Source organism: Callithrix jacchus, chromosome 2 (genome assembly GCF_049354715.1).
Source record: "Callithrix jacchus isolate 240 chromosome 2, calJac240_pri, whole genome shotgun sequence".
In the NCBI taxonomy this organism is placed as follows: domain Eukaryota; kingdom Metazoa; phylum Chordata; class Mammalia; order Primates; family Cebidae; genus Callithrix; species Callithrix jacchus.
In genome coordinates, this window is record NC_133503.1 from 148414363 (window position 1) to 148436346 (window position 21984).

At 39.6% G+C, this 21984-nt stretch overlaps 1 protein-coding gene and 1 pseudogene across 2 annotated transcripts in view; one reads left to right on the plus strand and one right to left on the minus strand.

Moving 5' to 3' along the window:
- The window catches only part of ZSWIM6 (zinc finger SWIM-type containing 6), a 212942-nt gene that overhangs the window by 170656 nt on the left and 20302 nt on the right, over positions 1-21984 (minus strand). The window lies entirely within an intron of this gene.
- On the plus strand, positions 16590-17160 carry LOC100403991 (aldo-keto reductase family 1 member B1 pseudogene; annotated as a pseudogene). The gene has a single exon (XR_013532299.1). The product of XR_013532299.1 is annotated as an aldo-keto reductase family 1 member B1 pseudogene (transcript).

Here is a 21984-nt window from a genome sequence, read left to right on the forward strand (position 1 = left end):
AAATTTCATTTCTGAGGAATGCCTGTTATATCTTCATAATAAGCACAGCCAGTTGACAAAGTTATCAATTTTAAGAGTTTAAAATATAAAATAAAACCTAGGTGGAGTAAGGAGGTAGAAGAACTTTCTAAACTTGAAGAAATTCAGAACTAGTGACTAAACATCTGAAAAGGCAAGGAATTTTTCTAAGTTTAGGAAAAAAATAATAGAAAGAAATTGAATTCCTAAAAATAAAAAAATCCTCCACTCTTCCCTCTGTCCCCAGGACATATTCCCCACCCTGGGGCGGAACCCAGATGCAGACCTGACAGTTTGTTACCAGAGCTCATGCTGTCCCCATCACTATGGCTCTCCACAACCTTTACCAACTGATGAAAAAGAGGATAGGAATAAAGTTCACAAAATAGGAGATGCAAAGTAAATAAGCAAACACATGAGAAAATCTTAATTTTGTGAGTAACTTTAAATTTTCTGCAGAAGGTATTCAGGGTGGCATCAAAAAAGAAAAAGGAAAAAACTGTTCACATTAAAACAATGGGTAACTTGGGTGTTTTGTTGTTGTTGTTGTTTTTGCTGTTAAATTGGCAAAAATGTAAAACTATGGTAATATCCAGTGCTAGTAACTGGTGTGTGAAACTGGTAGGCAATTTAGCAATACATATGAAGTGCCATAAAAACATCCAACATGCCCTTTGTCCCATTATTTCCTCTTCTGGAAGTCTATACTAAGGGGGAAAGAAAGTACAGGCAGAGTAAAGGATAGTGCATACTTCACATGCACAAAGACACTCATCTGGGCCTTACGCATAAAACGAAAACTTGGAAGCAAACTTAAATGCCCAAAATAAGACAATGGTCAAATAAAATATGACCAATCCACTGAATTATTTATGTTTATACATAAAATGTATGTAACAGAAAAATGCTTCTCATACAATGTCAAACCAAAAGGAGCCAGATATAAAAATGTACAAATAATGAAAACCCACTTTTAATGCATAGGAAATACAAGGAGGAAAAACATGAAACAGTGACTATGGTTGGTTAACACAATGATATAAAATGACTTTTCCCATTTCCCAGTATCACGCACATATTTCACAATGTGGTTTCATTACTTCTATTATTTTCATACGGCTTTTTGAAAAATGGGAGGGGAAGATTTCATAGGGTATTTGCAAATTTAAAATAGAAGAATATAAATCTGAGCATTCTTTCAACTTTTTCAAAAAGTCACAGTGCAATGAAAAGGATGTTTCATAATTTGTTCTATGTAGTCCAAGTCCTTTGTACAGAGGATGCAAAAGAAAAAATGGTTATGATCTCACTTAAGGCCTTAGACGTTATCTCAGAAGTTATTTCATTCTAAATACAACTGGAAAGGCATTTAAGTTGAAATGTTCCATAATCTGATTTACGCTATAAGCCTCTGTTTTCTAGTTTGTTTTTTGGTAAAATATGGCATCTTAAATGCCCAGTGAATACTCTGTGGGAAGAGAAAAAACCATTTATACCATCTAACTCTTGATCAATCTAAAAAACTAAAATCATTAGATAAAAAATCATGTTTAGTAATAATGCAAATCTTAATGTCTCACCTACTAGACTGATAGTTCCTGAGGGATACATCTTATTTTCACCTGGTGGGTAGTTCTTACCTAAGTATACAGAGCTATTCTTGAGGAGGTATATAAGGGGAAAAACTAACTCCCCATGAATCAGGATCATCACAAACCACCACTCAAGTAAACAGACATAAATAGGGCTATCCATGTTCAAATAAATCTAAGATGTTAAAATATTTCTGAAACAAGCAGTGGGCTACCCAAAGCACCAAAACAAAACAGTCCAGGCAATCCCCCAGGTCATGTAAGCCTGAGCCCTGGAATACTCAATTCTAGCCAACCATAAAGTATACATTATCACAATGGATTTTCAGAATTTGGCCTTTTGGTTAGTGGTGGTTAGAATGCTCTTTTATTGGGCCATGTCAAAAGAACGTATTTGACTTTGAGTCAATGAGCAAATTATGTAGTTAATTCTGTAATATAGTAACTTGGCTTTCACTGACTTATGCTCAAAGATCATTTTGATTAAAATAAATGTTATATGAGATAAAATTCTCCAATAGGGAGGCATTTAATTCACCAAAGCTGCTACATTTGCTATTAAAGCCACTGCGTCTTCAGGTCTTAGAACAACACAGTAGGAAGAAGCTTATAATCTATATCCAGTACTCAATGAAGTGATGTACATCACACTAAAAGCACCAATGAATATGTGTAAACACTATAGTTTAAAAGGGACATCACATACAAAATATTATTTGGTAACTAAAATGTATCTAGACCTTTATATCTTTCAACATGCTTCCTTCACACATTATATGCCACTTCATATTCAAAGAAGCCTTTTTAGTTAAGCAAGGCAAGTATTATCACCCCATCACAGATGTTCTAAGTGGTAAGCTTAAGTGATCTGCAAAAGTGCATACAGCTGCTAGATGTCAATCAAAGCAGAAACTATACTGAACTGCGAAGGACACTCATTTGTCTCTCTCCCCCCTTAACAGATGTTCATCAGAGCTGACTGACTAGCTTCTTGTGCAAGCAATGTGATCAAAAGGAAATTATTTGATGACATCCCAGATTTATGTCCTTTCTTGATAGCTGGCCAGCAGAATTGTTTCATCTACTAACACCCCATAATAGAAAAATCCATAGATTTTTACCCAAAAGGCAAAGTGATAATTAAAAAGGTAAGCCTCCCACCAAGCCAAAGCCCAGACATTCTTTTAAGGAATTTATTTAAAAATTCAAGGGCTAACATAAAGGAAAACCAAAGGCAGACTTCTCACAGGTTTTCCTCCCTTGTTTCCTATTGTTTACAACAAGCAAGACGTTTCAATTATCTAGAATAACTGTGCCAATTACTTTGCATAGTCATTTGGCAGTAGTCCTAAAATAAGTCCTAACTTATTTTAATAAATGACACCTCTTAATATGAACACTTAAATTATTTCCACTGAGTAAAATATTTCTAAATTTCACAACATCTTCTTAAGTATGGATAATTATTGGCATACCTACTATGAATTACTATTATGTTTAATATAAAATACAGTAGCTAACATGTTTTGAGTTCTTTATCATGTGCTGGACACTATTTAAACATAAAATCTCATTGAATCTTCACAACAATCCTACGGTGTAGGTATGTAGGTAGATATTTTTGGTTTTTAAGACAGGTGTTTTCTCTGTCACCCAGGCTGGAGTACAGTGGCACATCACAGCTTACTACAGCCTCGACCTTTTGGCACCAAGCAAGCCCCCTGCCTCAGCCTCCCAATTAGTTGGGACAACAGGTGAGCACCACCACACCTAGCTAATTATTTAATTTTTTGTAGAGATGGAGGTCTCCCTATGTTGCTGAGGCTGGTCTCAAACGCCTTTTCTCAGGTTATACTTCCCATCTTGGCCTCCCAAGGTATTGGGATTACAGGCATGAGCCACCGCGCCAGGCCACAAACAACTTTTAAATCTACTTTATAAATGTGGGAACAGAGGCACTAAACATTAGTTAACAAATAAGAAGGGAAGAAAACTGGGATCTGAAGGTAGGAAGTCTAGCCACTATGCCATATGGTCTCTGATCTGCCTGTTCTCTTGTGCAGCTTTGGGATAATGGAAAAAGCATAGACTCCAGACTCTGACTACCTGGGTTCAAATCCTAGCTCCTGTGCTTATAGATGGAATCTTGGGAAAGCTAGAGAAAATATTCTCACGTTTCTCACCAATAAAAGGCACATAAGGAGGGCTGGGTAAAGTGGCTCATGCCTGTAATCCCAGGATTTTGGAAGGCCAAGGCAGGAGAATGGATCACTTGAGGTCAGGAGTTCAAGACCAACAGAGTGATACCCCATCTCTAAAAAAATCTTTTTTAAAATAAAATAGCCCAGCATGGTGGTACATGACTGTAATCTCAGAAGGCTGAGTTGGAGGATCACCTGAACCCCAGAGTACAAGGCTGTAGTGAGCTATGATTGTGCCATGGTACCCTACCCTGGGTGACAGAGTAAAATCCTGTCTTAATTTAAAAAAAAAGAAAAAGAAAAGAAAAAAGGCACTTAAGGCCTGATGTAAGCGTTTCTGCCCTGTGAAATTGTACGAAAAGAAAACATAATGCCTAGAACACAGTGACTGGCTCACGCTTAGGCATCAAAAACCTCAGTCAGCTGTAACACAGTGACTTCTCAGAGGATGGTGAGGTGTTTGGAGCTATGGCTCCAGACAAAATGGCCTCAAACTGCTCTTGTTGAGTTCTTAAGTCTTCTTCCTTTTTTAAAGGTTTTACTTCTTCATGCTATCACTTAATCAAGCTGACACTCTGGCTGGGGATGTGCCTGTATTTAAGGCATCACCTTCTGTGCCTTTTTCTTTTTTTTTTTTTTTTTTTTTTTTTTTTTTGAGACAGCATCTCACTCTGTCACCCAGGCTGGAGTACAGTGGAAAGATCATGTCTCATTGCAGCCTTGACCTCTTGGGTTCCAGCAATCCTCCCACCTCAGCCCCCCAAGTAGCTGGGACTACAGGCGTGCACCACCACATCCGGTTAATTTTTGTTACTTTTGTAGAGACCAGGTTTTGCCATGTTGCTCAAGCTAGTCTCCAACTCCTGGGCTCAAGCCATCGGCCCGCCTCAGCCTCCAAAGAGCTAGGATTACAGGCATGAGCCACCACGCACAGCATGTGCCTCTTTCAAATACACTATAAACTAGAAAGCTACACTAGAAAACTAAATACACTATAAGCTAGAAAGCTAAACTTTCTAAAACAATTTATAAGTAGAAATATCCAAATTCAAAGAGAAGAGTATGGGTGTTTCTAATTAGCTAAGAGAAAAACTCTAGCGTGTGGACATTATAACATGTAGTTTTGGCTTCTTAGAGTTCTTCTATTTGCTTATGTACCTTCTTTGTGGGGTTTGCAAAGTGTTGAGGATACTTTTAGATCTATCTGTAAACTTGGTCTTGCTGGAGCACACTAAAATGTGGCACTGCCACTATCCCATCCAATCAAATATGCAAGGACAAAGGCAAAGTGGGTGCAGGCTGGTATACTAGATTGCTCAAAAAAATGCATAAAAGCACATGCAGCCTTTTCTGGCCAAAGGTTAGAAGTTGTTAAAATGACAATTAGGCTGGGTGTGGTGGCTCACACCTGTAATCCCAGGACTTTGAGAGGACAAGGTGGGCAGATCACATGAGCCCAGGAGTTCAAGACAAGCCTGGGGAACATGGTGAAACCCCATCTCCACAAAAAAAATACAGAAATTAACCAGGCATGGTGCCAGGCACCTGTAGTCCCAGCTACTTGGAAGGCTGGAAGTGGGAGGATCACTTGAGCTTAGGAAGTAGAGGTTGCAGTGAGCCAAAATCATGCCACTGCCAGCCTGGGTGACAGAATGAGACCATCTTTAAAAAAGACACCTGATAGAAGATACACTTGGAGTTTTAAGGTGCTTTACAGAAGCGGAACTGAGGTATTGGGCAGATGTCCCCATTTTAGACACTTTTGCCAAACTCACTGCCAAATATGGTGATCTGACAGAACTTTTCAGTATGCTATGCCAACCTAATGCCATTTGCACACACTCGCTAGTAAGTCAGCCAAGGGAACTGACTCCATCTTTCAGTGATGACCTCATTAGACAAACCTAAGTACTGAAAACTGCTAAGTAGTAAAGGAGAACATAATCACACCGTTTACTGAGACAAAGTCTTCAATGGATTAAAATAAAAGCACACAAGGGAGGTGAAATGGAGGGATCATGTAAAATATATCTGAGATGCCTCAAAAACAAAAGAGCTGTCAAATCATAAACAAAGTTTAGAATGTTCCACTCTTATTACAGCCCACTATATCAAGCACTGCTCTATTTCTGTCATGCCATAGAAATTGCCATCCCCAAACATTTTTCAAAATTCAGCATGGCATCCATTCCCTATGCAAGAAGCTGACAGAGACAGAGAGAGAGAGAGAGAGAGAGAGAGAGAGAGACAGAGCGCGCGCGTGTGTGTGCGTGTGTGAATTTTGAGATGGAGTCCTGCTCTGTTGCCCAGGCTGGAGTACGGTGGTGAAATCTGCTCACTGCAATCTCCATCTCTTGGGTTCAAGCAATTCTCCTGCCTCAGCCTCCTGAGTAGCTGGAATTACAGGCGCCCGCCACCATGCCTGGCTAATTTTTGTATTTTCAATAGAGGCAGGGTTTCGCAATGCTGGCAAGGCTGGTCTCGAACTCCAGACCTCAAGTGATCCACCCTTCTTGGCCTCCCAAAGTGCTGGGATTACAGGTGTGAGCCACCGCGCCTGGCAGATAAACTATTATAGAACAAATTCCTATTTATAAGCTCCAAACCTTCTTCATGAATTATCTTTATGACCACGATAATTCACCCTGGAACTGTTTAAAATAAGCATGTTCATCAAGAGAACTGATGAAATGTGTCACCTTTTTTTGGGGGGGGGGGGACAGTGTTTTGCTCCTGTCGCCCAGGCTGGAATGCAATGGCACGCTCTCCACTCACTGCAACCTCTGCTTCCTGGGTTCAAGTGATTCTCCTGCCTTAGCCTCCCGAGTAGCTGGGATTACAGGCACTCACCACCACGCCTGGCTAATTTTTCTATTTTTCATAGAGACAGAGTTTCGTCATGTTGACAAGGCTGTTCTTGAACTCCTTACCTCAGGTGATCCACCCACCTCAGTCTCCCAAAGTGCTGGGATTACAAGCATGAGCCACCATGCCCGGCATGTGTCACATTTCAAAAAGGCTATGAATCATAATACAGCAGGGGTCAGCAAACTTCTTCTGTAAAGAGCCAGATACTAAATACCTTAGGCTTTAAAGGTCATAAAGTTTCTGTCATAACTACTCAACTCTGCCATTAGACCATGAGAGCAGTCATTGACAACACATTAAATCCTATGGTCTAAATGTTTTTGTCCCCACAAAACTTATCAATGTGATGGTGTTTGGTGGTAGAACCTCTGGGGAACAATTAGGTCATGAGAACAGAACCCTCATGAATGGGATTAGTATCCTTATACAAGAGGCATGAAACCCCTCATTCTTCCCATCAATGCGAGGCCACAGCAAGAAGGTGTCTTCTATGAAGCAGGAATAGGGCCCACAACAGACACTGAATTTGCCAGCACCTTGACCTTGGGCTTCCCAGCCTCCAGAACATTAAGAAATCAAATTTGTTGTTTATAAGCCATACAGTTTACAGTATTTTGCTACAGTAGCCCCAAAAGACTAAGATGTAAACTAATGAGCATGGATGTGTTATAATAAAGATTTACAGACTCTGAAATTTGAATTTCATGTAATTTTCACATTCACAAAATATTATCCTTTTGGTTTTTTTTTCCAACCACTAAAAAAAAAAAATAAAAAACATTCTTAGTTTGCAGGCTATACAAAAACAAGTGGCAGGCCACATATGGCCTATGGGCCATAATTTTCTGATCCCTGATAATAGGCTGCACTAATATTCAAGAATGTATATGCAAAAAAACTACCAACTACAATTTTAGAATTATGGTAACCTTTGAATCTAGAGGAGGTGAAGTATGCTATTACGTTTTCTGAAATAGCAACTATGGGCTGGGTATGGTGGTGTGTGTCTGCAGTCCCACCTACTCGGGAGGCTGAGGAGGGAGGATTGCTTGAGCCCAAGCAGTTGAGGTTGCGGTGAGCTGTAATCCCGCCACTGTGTATCAACCTAGGTGAAAGAGTAAGACTGGACTCAAAAAAAAGGGTGGGGGGAAGGAAGAAACTATGCCATACAGACTATTTAAAACTCTTGGCCTCTAAAGTTAATACCAAAATGTTAAATGAGATTGTGTGTCTTTTTAATAACCTTTAAACATATTTTAGCTTACCTCAGGAATGACTTAAACCTCAGCAGTGCTCATATTAATTAGCAAAGTATTTTTACGTCCATCCTTGACAGCTAAGGTCTGTCCCCACCCTGCAAGTCAACTAACAAGTAAGGCACTGTGCCAATAAGAAGCTTCTGTAACATGATACCTGCTATTTCCAGAAGCTTCATTAGAAAATATGTTGAGTCTAAAATAAATAGAACACTTTGAGATCAGAGATGAGACTATTGAGAATAAGGGCTTAGTCAACCTTCTGTGAGCTACGCAGAAGTGTGCAAGGTAAGTACTATAAAATCTTATTGGCAGTTCTGTTACAATTATATTCAAAACTGGTTCCATATATCACTAGATTACAGAGTATTCTTACCAGTTCTATATAACAATTCTGAATAACCAAGAGGTTACTCTAATTCCATGATGATGCTCTCCATGAGTTGATGTGAGTATTCTTGTATGGGATAGCCGTGTTAACTGGTACTGTTACCCTATACTGAACCTTTTCCATTTGATTGGCCTCGGTGGAATCTGATCAAACACCTTCCTTGAGGGCAGTGCCCCCTGTCAGGTGGGGAAAGGAGGGCACAGTCTTGAAATATGCAAGCTGGCTCCCTACAAATCTGTAAAAACATCTACAGTGGCTCCAGAACAGTGTTTTTTAAACTGGATTCTTGATCCACTAAGAGGTCATAGGTCATGCTGTAGGTCACAGAAAGCATTTTTTCATGGAAATGAAATTATTAAGAACATCAGCAAGCATGGCATGTTTTTGGGTAAGTCTTGTCTTGTGAAAATCTGTTTCTGTTATTTTTAGTAATGTATGTGTGTATTGGGTTGTGATGTAAATTTTCTTACTTTAGAGGAGGTAGCAGTCTAAAAATGGCTTGAAATGCCTGCCAGACCTAAACAGACATAAAAGATAAGTAAGCAATCAGGAGAGCAGTCAGACCTGGAAATAAAAACTGCAATCATCACTTAATGGAACAGAAAGCTTTGGGATAACTGGCATAATCCAAGAAAGGGCATCAGGTAGGAGAAAAGTACCCAGCCTCAGACGATAGGGACACCAACATTTAGAGGGCAGATAGAGGAAAAACCACCAAAACTAAATGAAGGAATGGCCAGAGAGGTGGGAGGAAAATCATGAGCTGAGGCTCCCCATGCAAGCTTCCGCTACTGCAGGGAAAACCAGTAAAACTAAAAGTTAAGGCTGGGTGCAGTGGTTCACACCTGTCATCTCAGCACTCTGGGAGGCCAAAGTGGGTGGATCACCTGAAGTCAGGAGTTTGAGACCAGCCTGGCCAAAATGGGGAAACCCCATCTCTGCTAAAAATATAAAAATTAGCCAACATGGTGGCACATGTCTGTAATTCCAGCTACTCAGGTGGCCGAGGCACAAGAATTGCTTGAACCCAGGAGGCAGAGGCAGCAGTGAGTCAGCCCGGAGGACAGAGCGAGACTCTGTCTCAGAAAAAACAAAGTTTAGAAGCAGGGAGATCTCAATTTCCCATTTAAAAAAACTAAGGCTTGAATGAGGAAGCGTTAGAAACTGTTTATAAGGTAAAGAGAGTTAAAAAAAAGATGCTACAAAGCCTGGGAATTTACTTACTTTGCTAATACATATCTAGGAATATTTGCTTGATACTTTATGGTAAGTACTGTATACCAACAGAGGATGTTGGTATCCATTTAAACTATCTATTTCCATATTTGAAGACATGTGGGAAACTCACATAATGGTTAAGCATTTTAGGTCTGTTCGTTTTCTAAAGGTGTCAAACTGCACCTTTAAGGACAGTGAATTCTGTCCTTAAATTATGTTTTCCATGATCTTCTTGCAAATTTCACACTGAATTTCCTGAAAGGAAAGGATAATACTTAATAATTTGGAAGCAAATGCTTTCAACCCAAAGTATAACAGAATAACAGAGTTGCCCTTTATTTAGACTGAAGATGTCCCAAAGCTTTACCCTGAGCCCCTGTCATTAGAAGCCACAGCTTCTAATCTTCTGGGCAGCAGCCTCAGTTGGAGGTAAGGAGGTTTCCTGGAAACATACACGAAAATCTAGTATCATGACTACTTTAAATGTCTTTGTCTATTTCTAACTTCTTACAAATAACCTGTCAGTATTCTTGGTCTTAATAAAACAGAACATTTCTGTAGTGGGATGGTAACTTCCTTTTTGAATATTTACTTTAAAAAGAGGCAACTACGGCCCAGGACAATCAGTACATTATAGAATCAGGATGATGATACCGAAATGGGCCTTTAAAATTATCTTGCCAAGTTCCCTCATTTAGCAGATAAGAAACTGGAGCTTTTCCCAGGTGATCCAGAGGAAAGAACCTGGCTGTCGGAAGCAGTCAGATGAGAGTTTCAAACCCAGTTCTACTACTTGTTCATCACACAAAGTCAGCTGCTCCATTTGTAAAATAAAGGTAGCTACCAATTTCACACAGCAAAATTAAAAGGAAGCAGTATGTTTAAAGCACTTAGCACAGTGCTGGTACATGGTAGGTAATCAAAAGTTAAGACCCTCTCCTTCAGCCCAAGGAAAAGTTCACACTGGAACCTACTACTACCACTTCTCTGTGACTTTACCACCCACCCCTCCGCTGCCGCCGCCACACATACACATACACACACACACACACACACACACACACACACACACAAGGAAAAAGACCACAAGAATTATGTTTTTGATCTTTTTATTGGTCCTGATTTAATTATAAAATTAAGGGGCTTCTTATAACACACCCAAATTCAAACTCAATCCAAAAGATGGCAATGGTTTAAGGAACGAGAAGTGAAAGAAGAAAACCAAGGAGCCTCAGTGAGACAAGGGGAAAACAAACAAGTCTTAACATCACAGAAGTCAAGGTTGGAATTCCATAAATGACCACTGATATCAACAGCCAGGAAAAGATCAAAGAGAAATTTCCCATTGTATTGACTATAAAATCAGTGGTGACCTTGAAGAGAGATGTTCCAGAGGTGAGGGTAAAAAACTAAAGCCAGGAACAGAAATCAAAACAAAAATAAGTGCTAGATAAGCAAAATCAATGGAAATAGCCACTCATTTGAAGTGCTCAACAATAAGGAGACAAATCTAAGAATTATCACACGTGGAGGCAAGATCAAAGAGTGGGAGATAAGAGCACAGGCTCTGAAATCAGACTGCCTGGATTCACACCCTAACTCTACCAAGCAGTAGCTATGTGACCTTAGGAGAACTACTTCCCTTCTCCATGCCTGTTTCCACATCTTTAAAGCAAGCTTAAAAACTCATTTTATTTTCAAAACAACTATAGGAAGTAGGTGCCATCAGTTAGTGTCCAGTCAGGAAAATGGAAAACACACACACACACACACACACACACACACACACCAAAAACCAATCATTACATAGATATCTTAAGCAGAGAAAGATTTAATGCAAGGTATTGGTTATAGTGATATTGGTTATAGATACTTGGTTATAGATACTTGCTCTGCCAGTTATTTTTCTGTTGGTTCTCAACTCTTCTCTGTATTACAAAGGACTAGAAGTCTATAAACAATATTTTCCAAACTCCCTTGTCAACTTGCTTATATTTGGGATCCACCCATAAGAAACATTGGCAAGAGACTGCAAGGTAAGAGAAAGAAAAGGCGTTTTTTGCTTGCTAGTTCTAGTGATACTTCCAACAGCAGGAACAGACAACTGTAGGCTCCATCATCATTTGTGGTGGCTCCAAAACAGCAGAACCAATGAAGATCTCCAGTAGACCTGCAGAGCATGTACTTTATGTAGTAGCAGACACCTGATACTTCGTAACATCCTCTTCTCATTTTTACTCATTCAACTATCAACACACACACATACACACAACTTTTCCTCTCTTTTGCTTTTCTGGTCCAACATCACTCTCCCAAAACACACTTTTTTTCTTTTTGTTTCTCCAGCCCTTTCAACATCACCTATAACCAACAGCCTGCATTAAATCTTTTATATATAATTTTTTTTAATTGCGTTTTAGGTTTTGGGGTACATGTGAAGAACACGCAAGGTTGTTGCATAGGTACATACATGGCAATATGGTTTGCTGCCTTCCTCCCGATCACCTGTATCTGGAATTTCTCCCCATGTTATCCCTCCCCAACTCCCCACCCCCTGCTGTCCCTCCCCTAGTTCCCCCACACAGACCCCAGTGTGATTCTCCCCTTCCTGTATCCATGTGTTCCCACTGTTCAACACCCACCTATGAGTGAGAACATGAGGTGTTTGATTTTCTGTTCTCATGAAGATGATGGTTTCCAGGTTCATCCACGTCCTTACAAAGGACACGAACTCATCATTTTTGATGGCTGCATAGTATTCCATGGCGTATATGTGCCACATTTCCCCTGGCTAGTCTATCATCGATGGGCATGTGGGTTGGTTTCAAGTCTTTGCTATTGTAAACAGTGCTGCAATGAACATTTGCGTGCATGTTTCCTTATAATAGAATGGTTGGGTTTTGGTGTGGTTTTTTTTTTTCATTTTCCTGACTGGATACTAATTGATACCACTTATAGTTGTTTTGAAAATAAAGTGAATTTAGAAAATAAAAACTTTAGATCACTATCTGTCCCCTAGAAAACACTTTCTCAATATTAACAATTGTTGCTTTTCAAGCATCAAATCCTCATCTATAATAGAGTCCCTTGTCCCCCATACAGAATCTAATTCTGGAAACAGCCCCATCACCCTCTCCCTCACCCAAATCTGAGGTGGCTCCAAATCTGAGGTGATTGTTGTCACATCATAAGCAAAATCTGTGAGTTCCCTCTTTACCAAGTCCACCCATCTTTATTCACCAGGTGTAAGCCTTTAACTAGCCTGCATCAAGGCCCTCTCCTCCCCAGGGATTTCTCCGCTGGCAAGTTCCAGCTTATTCTATAGGTGCCCCAGAATAATTTTTCAAAGGGAGGGGGGTCAGATCACGTCATTCCCCACATAAAAACTATCACTGGTGACCAAGGTCACAAGTCCATTCAGCCACATAAGAGCCTTCCTGAACCCCTGCCTTCTTTCTTAACAGTTCTCACTATATCTGCCTCCTATTTGCATTCTCAAATCCTCCAATTACATGAGCACTCCCTGGCATTCCCAAACTCCCCTTGCCCTTTGGTCCCTCCATATCTAGATGGAATGCCTTCTGGGATCCACCCCTACTGCAGAGCGTTTGTTAGATCCTTTCCATCTCAATCAGAACTAACCTCTCTTATTCTTTAGCATTTCACCAAACCATCACTATCATAATTTACCACTATGTGTGTTATATGTATTGCACTCCTAATGAGACTAAGGTTCATTACACCTGAAATGTCCTCTATACAGCAGAGCATCCCCATATCAGAGATTAAAATTCCAAGACAGCAATACCTCAGCTGTTCAGCCAGCCAAGGACAGTGGTGTCCAATCATCAGCCTGTTAGCAGCTTATCTACAATTAGAAATCACCTCCTACCCCAGTAGAGTACAAATTATTTTCTGTGTGCTATGATGTAAGAGAGACTGGGAAGCACTGCTCTATAGCATCTGACTCAGCACCTTAAATACAAAACAACAGCACTGGTCTTCCTCCAGAGTTCAAGAAATGGAAAGAACTCCTTCTCCATTTCTAAATTTTTACTAGCAGCATTTCCTTGTACTTGTAAAAACTCTCAAGTAAAACCATACCAGTTCTTCACTTACTTAGAATTTTCTTAATTTTTGTAATGTGAATAAAAGAAAGTTAATAAATGAAAACACAAAACTTTTAAATACAACAAGACTATATATTCCTGACTCATTTGTATTCATAAATATTAGATTTTATTTTGGACCATTTAACACATAACTGGATTCTAAGACAGTCAACCGGAATTTAGAACAGTAACCTATCAAGGAGGAAAACTGTGGTTAGCTTCTTAGGCTTCCATTTCTTATAAATACTTTAAAACAATACTGCTTCAAATAATGGCAGTTAAATACTGCTGCCTGGGAAAAAAACATTAACTTAAAAGGAAATGCATGATATTTTTGCAGAGATTTGGGGGAATCTCAGGACCCTTTCAAGGACTTAAAAGAATCAAGGCATTATTTCTAACTTCAAAACTCTACAAGCTGCATTTTCCTTGTTACAGGGCTATCACTGTAGTAATTTCTATCAGCCATATATAATCACAGTTCAAACAATAAAAAAGAACAGGAAAAAAAAAAACACCACCAAAAAATTAGAGGGGGCAAGGAAATAACTGGAGGCAAAAGGACATACAAAATGGTGGAACTTCGTTTTAAGCAATAAATGAGAAGCGAGATATGAAAAGAAAAACATCCAGGATGTTCCAGGAAAAGTTGTCAAAAATTGAGGAGGCAACTTTCCCACGTCTGCCATAAGATCACGATAACAACATCAAATAGGAAGAGTAGGGTTAAAATAGGTCCTGGAGTAAACAGGAAATTTTTTTTTAAATCCTTCAAAGGTAATGTTTCCAAATTCACAGACACTTGTGAAGACATTTCCCTAGCCAACAGGGAAATTATAAAAGGATGGTTTAGTTTTCATAAAGCTATGATTATTCCATTAAGAAGACTGTCTTCTATTTTGAGATTATTGTATGGTATTAAAATGCCTTTTAAATTTGTTAACTATATTAGAATGTTTTGTTTTAAACTGTAATTACTACATGAGCCAGTTCTGGGTCTGTTTACCCACAGACATACTCTTTGAGAGCTCTGTATCTCAAGGGTGCTGATCACTGTCAGACCCCATTTCTCAGGCTCTTACATTGGCTGGCTTTTCTCTGGGTTCAGTGTATGAGAGGTACTGGTGGAAAACTGGCAGGTGAGAAAAAGGAAGAATTCATGACATTTCTCCCGCTTCTTCCATCTCTTCTTTAGGTAATGTTTCCAGCCATGGCTGCATTGCTTCCATGGCTCCAGCTCCTACTTGCCCCTACCAGGATGTTCCAGTCTCCTGAGGTGAACCCTGGCTCCTGAACTCCCATAGCTTAACCCTAGTGAGTGTATTAACTTCATGCTGCTTTAAAAGGCCTCATCATTCTATCTACCTTGCTGATTCAGCTGCATAACCTGCATAACCAATCCCCTGCACTGAATTCCTGTTTTAAAAACTTAAGAATGGTTGCTCTTTTCCTGAGTGGACCCTGACCACTACATTAGGCCACTGGTTCTCTATGGTTCTCTGTGTATCAGAATCACCAGGAATACTTATTAAAACCCAGATGGTGGGCCCCATCTCCAGAATTTCCCAGTCAATACGTCTATGTAAAGCCCAAAAATATGTATCTGTAACAAATCACGAAGTGATGACAATGCTACTAAACCAGAAATTAATTTTTAAAAATACTACCAAAAAAAAAAAAAAATTGACCGTCTTATGTTGGTCTGTTTCCTGCTTTTTTTTTTAAATGGCTAATAAAATCCAAAAAACACTGCAATTCAAGAAAACTCATACTTCTGTCTTCATACAAAACATATATATATGGAGAAAGAGAGAGTTTTTTTTGTATGAAGACAGAAGTATGGGATATATATATACACCTCAAACCTGTAAGACAGATTAGTATAAAAGCCAATGTTTTTAAGGAATGAAGGTTTTCTTATTTTAATTTTCACAGCCAAGGCCAAAGGAATGATTTTTTTAGAGTAAATATATTAGGTTGGTGCAAAAGTAACTGCAGTTTTTGCCATTACTTTCAACAATTTCATTAATAGCATTCATTGTATTTTACCAGAAATTAAATCCCAAATATCATAACCAACCCACTGAACTTGTATAAAAATAAAATGAATTCTAACTCGTATTATTGGAAATAATTCAGCCAACGAAGTCTCAAACCTACAAAATAATCAATTGGCAGGTGGTTCTTCTGCCTTAAAATTTTAAGATAAAAAACAGTTTCAAATAATGTGAAGGGCAACCAGAGTTTTCTGAAGCTGGGTACTGCGGCATGCGCCTGTAGTCTCAGCTACTTGGAAGGCTGAGGTAGGAAGACCACTTGAACCCAAGAATTCGGGGCTGCAGTGAGCTATGATCCCACCACCGCATTTCAGCTTGGACAACAGAGCAAGACTCCATCTCTGCCAAAAACACACACATACAGGGTGTTTGGAAACTAAACATTAAGAATCACTACAGTGTTTAGATTTATGCTGGCAAAAAGTTAAAATCAAGTATGTAATCAAATCATAGCTGAATTCTGTTCATAAACAGAACTTATTATGAGACCAAAGGACCTAGAGACTAGCACTAATTAAAAAATAATAAAACCACTATGTAATTTTAAATTTCATAATCCCATTTTAAAAATTAAAAAGAAACAGCTTAAATTAATTCTAACAATGCTTTTAACACAAAATATGATCATTTCAATAAACTGTTCATAATGTTTTACATTCTTTTTATTACACTAAATCTTCAAAATCTGGTGCATGTTTTACACTTTCAGTAATCTCAATTCCAGCCTGCCACATGGCTACCACATCAGACAGCAAAATTATAGATGAATAGAAATTTGCCAGTCTCTTTACTGAACAGATTGATATTTAGCATAATGGTAGCAGTCTACTATCCTTTTCTACAAATTACTTGTAAATTATATTTTTTAAAAGTTTAGACGGTTCTGGGCGGGGGTCTGGGGAGCACAGCAGCAATGGCGGGCCACCTCGTGCTCTACAACGGCACCAAGATGCCCATCCTCGGGCTGGGCACCTGGAAGTCCCCTCCAGACCAAGTGACCAAGGCTGTGAAGGTAGCCATCGACGTTGGGTACCACCATATCGACTGTGCCCACATGTACCACAATGAGAATGAGGTGGGGGTAGCCATTCAGGAGAAGCTCAAGGAGCAGGTGGTGAAGCGTGAGGAGCTGTTCATCGTCAGCAAGCTGTGGTGCACGTACCATGAGAAGGGCCTGGTGAAAGCAGCCTGCCTGAAGATGCTCAGCGACCTGAAGCTGGACTACCTGGACCTCTACCTTATTCACTGGCCAACTGGCTTTAAGCCTGGGAAGGAATTTTTCCCATTGGATGAGTCAGGCAACATGATTCCCAGTGACACCAACATTCTGGACACATGGGCGGCCATGGAAGAACTGGTGGGTGAAGGGCTGGTGAAAGCTATTGGTATCTCCAACTTCAACCATCTCCAGGTGGAGAGGATCTTAAACAAACCTGGCTTAAAGTAAAAGCCTGCAGTTAACCAGATTGAGTGCCACCCATATCTCACTCAAAAGAAGTTAATCCAGTACTGCCAGTCCAAAGGCATCATGGTGACCACCTACAGCCCCCTAGGCTCTCCCGACAGGCCCTGGGCCAAACCCGAGGACCCTTCCCTCCTGGAGGATCCCAGGATCAAGGCAATCGCAGACAAGCACAATAAAACCACAGCCCAGGTGCTGATCAGGTTCCCCATGCAGAGGAACTTGGTGGTGATCCCCAAGTCTGTGACACCAGAACGCATTGCTGAGAACTTTAAGGTCTTTGACTTTGAACTGAGCAGCGAGGATATGACCACCTTACTCGGCTACAACAGGAACTGGAGGGTCTGTGCCTTGGTGAGCACTGTCTCCCACAAGGATTACCCCTTCCATGAAGAGTTTTGAAGCTGTGGATGCCTGCTCATCCCTAAGTGACCTATACCTGTGTTTCCTGCCTCATTTTTTTCCTTGCAAATGTAGTATAGCCTGTGTCATTCAGCAGTGGGACAGCAGCTTATAGAGTGGCCAGCGAGAGCGTGTCTGGCTTGATGTTGGATCTGACGAGGCCTGCCCGTAGAGTAGAAGTCTCTTCCAGTTTGCTTTGCCCTTCTCTTTGCCCCACTGGGGAAAGTACAACCTGAATACCCTTTCTGACCAAAGAGAAGCAAAATCTGCCAAGTCAAAATGGTGCCACTAACAGCTGAGTTTTGACTGCTTGGAACTGTAATTCTTTCAGCAGGACTTCTCTTTGCCTCAAATAAAAAGTGCTTTTGTGGGAAAAAAAAAAAAAAGTTTAAAACTTTAGATGTATTGTTCTCAGACACTTAAAAACTAAGTTAACATTCTGTTTCCTGCCAACTAATATTGTGTGTGTATGTATATACATACATATATATTCTAATATAATTACATATGATATATATGTCTGTATGTATATACATTCTATTTTATATATATATATATATATTTTTTTTTTTTTTTTTTTTTTAAAGCCTCTTGATCGCATAGACGGGTAAGGTACATCACTTAGCTACATCAATACCATTACTGCTATTTCACTTCTAGTCTAAAAGCCAATGGCATCCCAACTTTCTCTAGCCCAAAGGAAGACCCAGTAGGCAGTGTAGGCCTCCACTGGTACCCAGGCTAAGGAATTCTCATCTCCTGGGCTTGAGAACAGAAAGCTAAGTCCTAACTACCAAGCTAAATCCCCAAGCTGATGTATCTGCTCCTTTGACAAGAGAAACTGATACAACCCCATCACTTTACACAATTCAACAGCAGCACAGCTACTCAGTAAGGCTAGTACAATTGTGATAAAAAATATCAGTCACATTTTTAATGTGATTAAAATAATACTTTAATACTGAATTAAAAACAAAGAACAAATCAGCTTGAGATACCTTTAATTCTTCATGATCTGTAAATAAGACCAGATTACAAAAATCAAAACTCTAAGTAGACTACAAAATAGTTTTTACTTTTAGTAGAAAGTAAAACAAAGTACAGCATATACTGCCATAATACAAATGATGATGAAAATGGAGTCTAAGAATGGAATACATAACAAGTCACTGAATATAGAGGCAGACTGTAAGTCATAAAATGGTGCTTTGTGAAACTCCCTCAACTGTCCTTAATATTCAAAATCAAGGGTATAATAATGGTTTACTCTAGAATCAAGCAATGTATGAATTTAAATGAGACCCTAAAGAAATGCAGAGGGATTGAAAAGAAGCCTCTAATACCAATTTCTGAGCCCCTCAAAAATAATGGACTGTTCCTTCACTTATCAGAAAGTGAGTTTTCTTTTGCACATAAAACTCTTGCCATAAGCATAAATGTACTTGTCTGTGTGTGCAAGAGTAGTGAGATAATTACATACCTTTGGGGCTTAAATACATCTGGTGTCACGTCACACCTAAGGCATAGTTACTTCATTTTGAACCATTCACTCAAGAGAGTAATTATTCATCCCATAAGTTGGTCATAAAATGCAGAGCTTACTCAGTATTTCAGCAACTGTATAGCATAGGTGGATTTTTACATGGTACTTCTATAAATCAAACAACCAAAACATGTACCTTAATAAGTTAAAGTGCTAAAATTACGGTGAGTTATATAGACTTCCCAAACTTTTAACTTGTGACCAGTCTACATAGAAAGCTACAAATGCTACAGGCAGATTCAGCTATGGAATAAAGTTGAACACACCAGCAGTTCACTAATTTGAGCAGGGGGTATGAAGGCAGCAGGAATGAGGTCACCAGAAGGCACAAAAACATTCAAAAAAGTATTCCTGGGTGCTGCCTGGAAAGAATATTTTCTCATCAGCAAACAGAAGTTTCCTAAAGATGAAGGGGGAAAGGACACTCTAAGGCTTGCTCTATGAGTTAGGTCTTTAGGATATAATTTGGAGTAAGAGAATGTCCTCAGCATATGCTGAATCTATCTACAGGGCTGCCAAAACAATTCACAAGAACTCAAAGTTGTGCCTTCCAGTAAGTATGGTATATGCAACCTCTCCTGCCTCACTCAGCTTGTTGTATTAATCTTCTCTCTCTAACGTATGCCCCCCACACAATGCCCCAAGTCTCCCACTAAAATCAAGAAATCATCAAACAGAAAATGGTAATTGTTTCAAGCCCAATTATTCATGTCAATAAATGTCGTGATTGAAATTATTTTTAAAGGTCCAACAAAGAAAAAGTCACCCTCAACTGACTGTATTATCAGCTCCAAGGAGTAAGAATGTACTACATCATGGATGGGTTATATATCCATTACTACTACCAAGGAGAAAAAAATAAAACATAAACATTCAGAAGCCAAGGAGAAAAAAATAAAACATGTACATTCAGAAGTAGTAAAACACTGCTCAAAAAGGTCAGGCCACTAAATTTGAATGGTATCACAGACCAAGGAGGACTGTCAGTGACACATGTGCAAAAAGACAAGCTGTCTCTAGCAACAATTGGAAAACATGATCCCTCGTGAGAGCTGAGAGGCCTAGGTGTCCAGGTCTAGAACAGACTGCCTGGATGTCCTGACAAGTGACTCACCATCTCCTGTTTGTTCCCTCAACCCTGGAATGAGAATACCTTCTCCTCAAAGTTGTTATGAGAGCTAGAAATTATGCTTGTAAAGCACAGAATTGGTACTACTCAAAAGGTGGTCAATACTATGAGCTGGAACAATATAAAATGGCAAATAAATGTTTCAAATGAGAGCTCATCTCAATCCTCATCCCAAACAAAATAATGAAAAAACTTCATGTTTCTCCAAGACCACTTTGAAACAGAAATGACTTTATTTGGAAGATCATTCTACCCTGCTACTTATGTCTGATTAACGTGAGGAAGCAAACATTTAAATGATGGAAAAAACTGAAAAAAAAAAAAGCTCAAGCATAAGAATATACAGATCAATAGGGGGAAAAAAGGCCAATCACAGTGGTTCACATCTGTAATCCGAGCACTTTGGGAGGCCAAGGCAGGCAGATCACAAGGTCAGGAGTTGAGACCAGCCTGGCCAATATGATGAAATCTCATCTCTACTAAAAATACAAAAATTAGCTGGGTGTAGTATCGTGCACCTGTAGTCCCAGCTACTCTGAAGGCCCAGGCAGAAGAATCGCTTGAACCAGGGAGGTGGAGGTTGCAGTGAGCCAAGATCGCACCACTGCACTCCAGCCTGGGTGACAGAGCTAGACTCCGTCTCAAAAAAAAAAAAAAATGTTCAGGCAGACTTGCTATGGCCCACAGTAACCCTGCACATGAGCTCCAATGTCAGTGCCTTGCCCACCATGACCAAACACAGCTGCTCATCCAAGAGAACTGAGAAGACAGGACAGAAAAAGACAATTGACCTATGTATATGATCAAACGGGAGTCTCCTGCTCTAACTACACACCTACCACCCTCTTGTAATCTTTGGCTGCAAACAGGACTGTTGGTTTTTCGCAGTAATACATGCCCAACTGAATGTATAAGACTATGTCATATAAATCCACATTCTAAGACAACTGACCTTGATAAAGTACTTACTGTAATTAAAATAGCATACAGTTTCTCTAACTCAGATTCTAAGAAAGTGCCTCTAACCATAAAGGTGAATCCAAGAATACCTTTGGGGAATTTGGGAGTGGCCCAAAGTAGCCAAAAACACAAAACTAGGCTGTATTTTTCAAACTGGCATATTCTTTGTGTGATGGCATGGAGCAATATAGATAGATGGAACCTATAAAAGCAGTGCCTCCTCCTGGAGAGTATGAAAATATTCCCAAAGTAAAAACCACTTCCTTCATCCATTTATTCAACAAACTTTTATTGAGAGATAACTATGTGCAAATGGTTGTACTGATAGCCATGGATACAAATACATGTACACATACATATTCACACACATATTTACAGTTTCTGTCCTCCTGGAGCTTACAATCTTATGGGGGAGGACAATCCAAAAAAGGAAAAATCACACAAAAAACTCTGATTAGAGTTACAAAGGAGGTAATTTTTTGCCAGGATAGTTCTCTAAGCCAAGATGACAATTAGGGCATGAACCAAGCACAGAAGAGCATTCCAGACAGAAAAAAGAACATGGGCAAAGGCAGGTGACAGGGTAACTTGGAGACATCTGAAAGGCAAGGGAGAACACTGCAGAAGGTGACTGAGGGTCAACGCTAGACCATGCTGGGCCTTTACACCCATGAATGACTTCAGGCCTCTGAGGAAAGGGAGGCCAACAAAGGTTCTGCAAAGGGTAGATATGGACAACACCATCCTGGCTGCAATACAGATTCTAAGAGCTAAG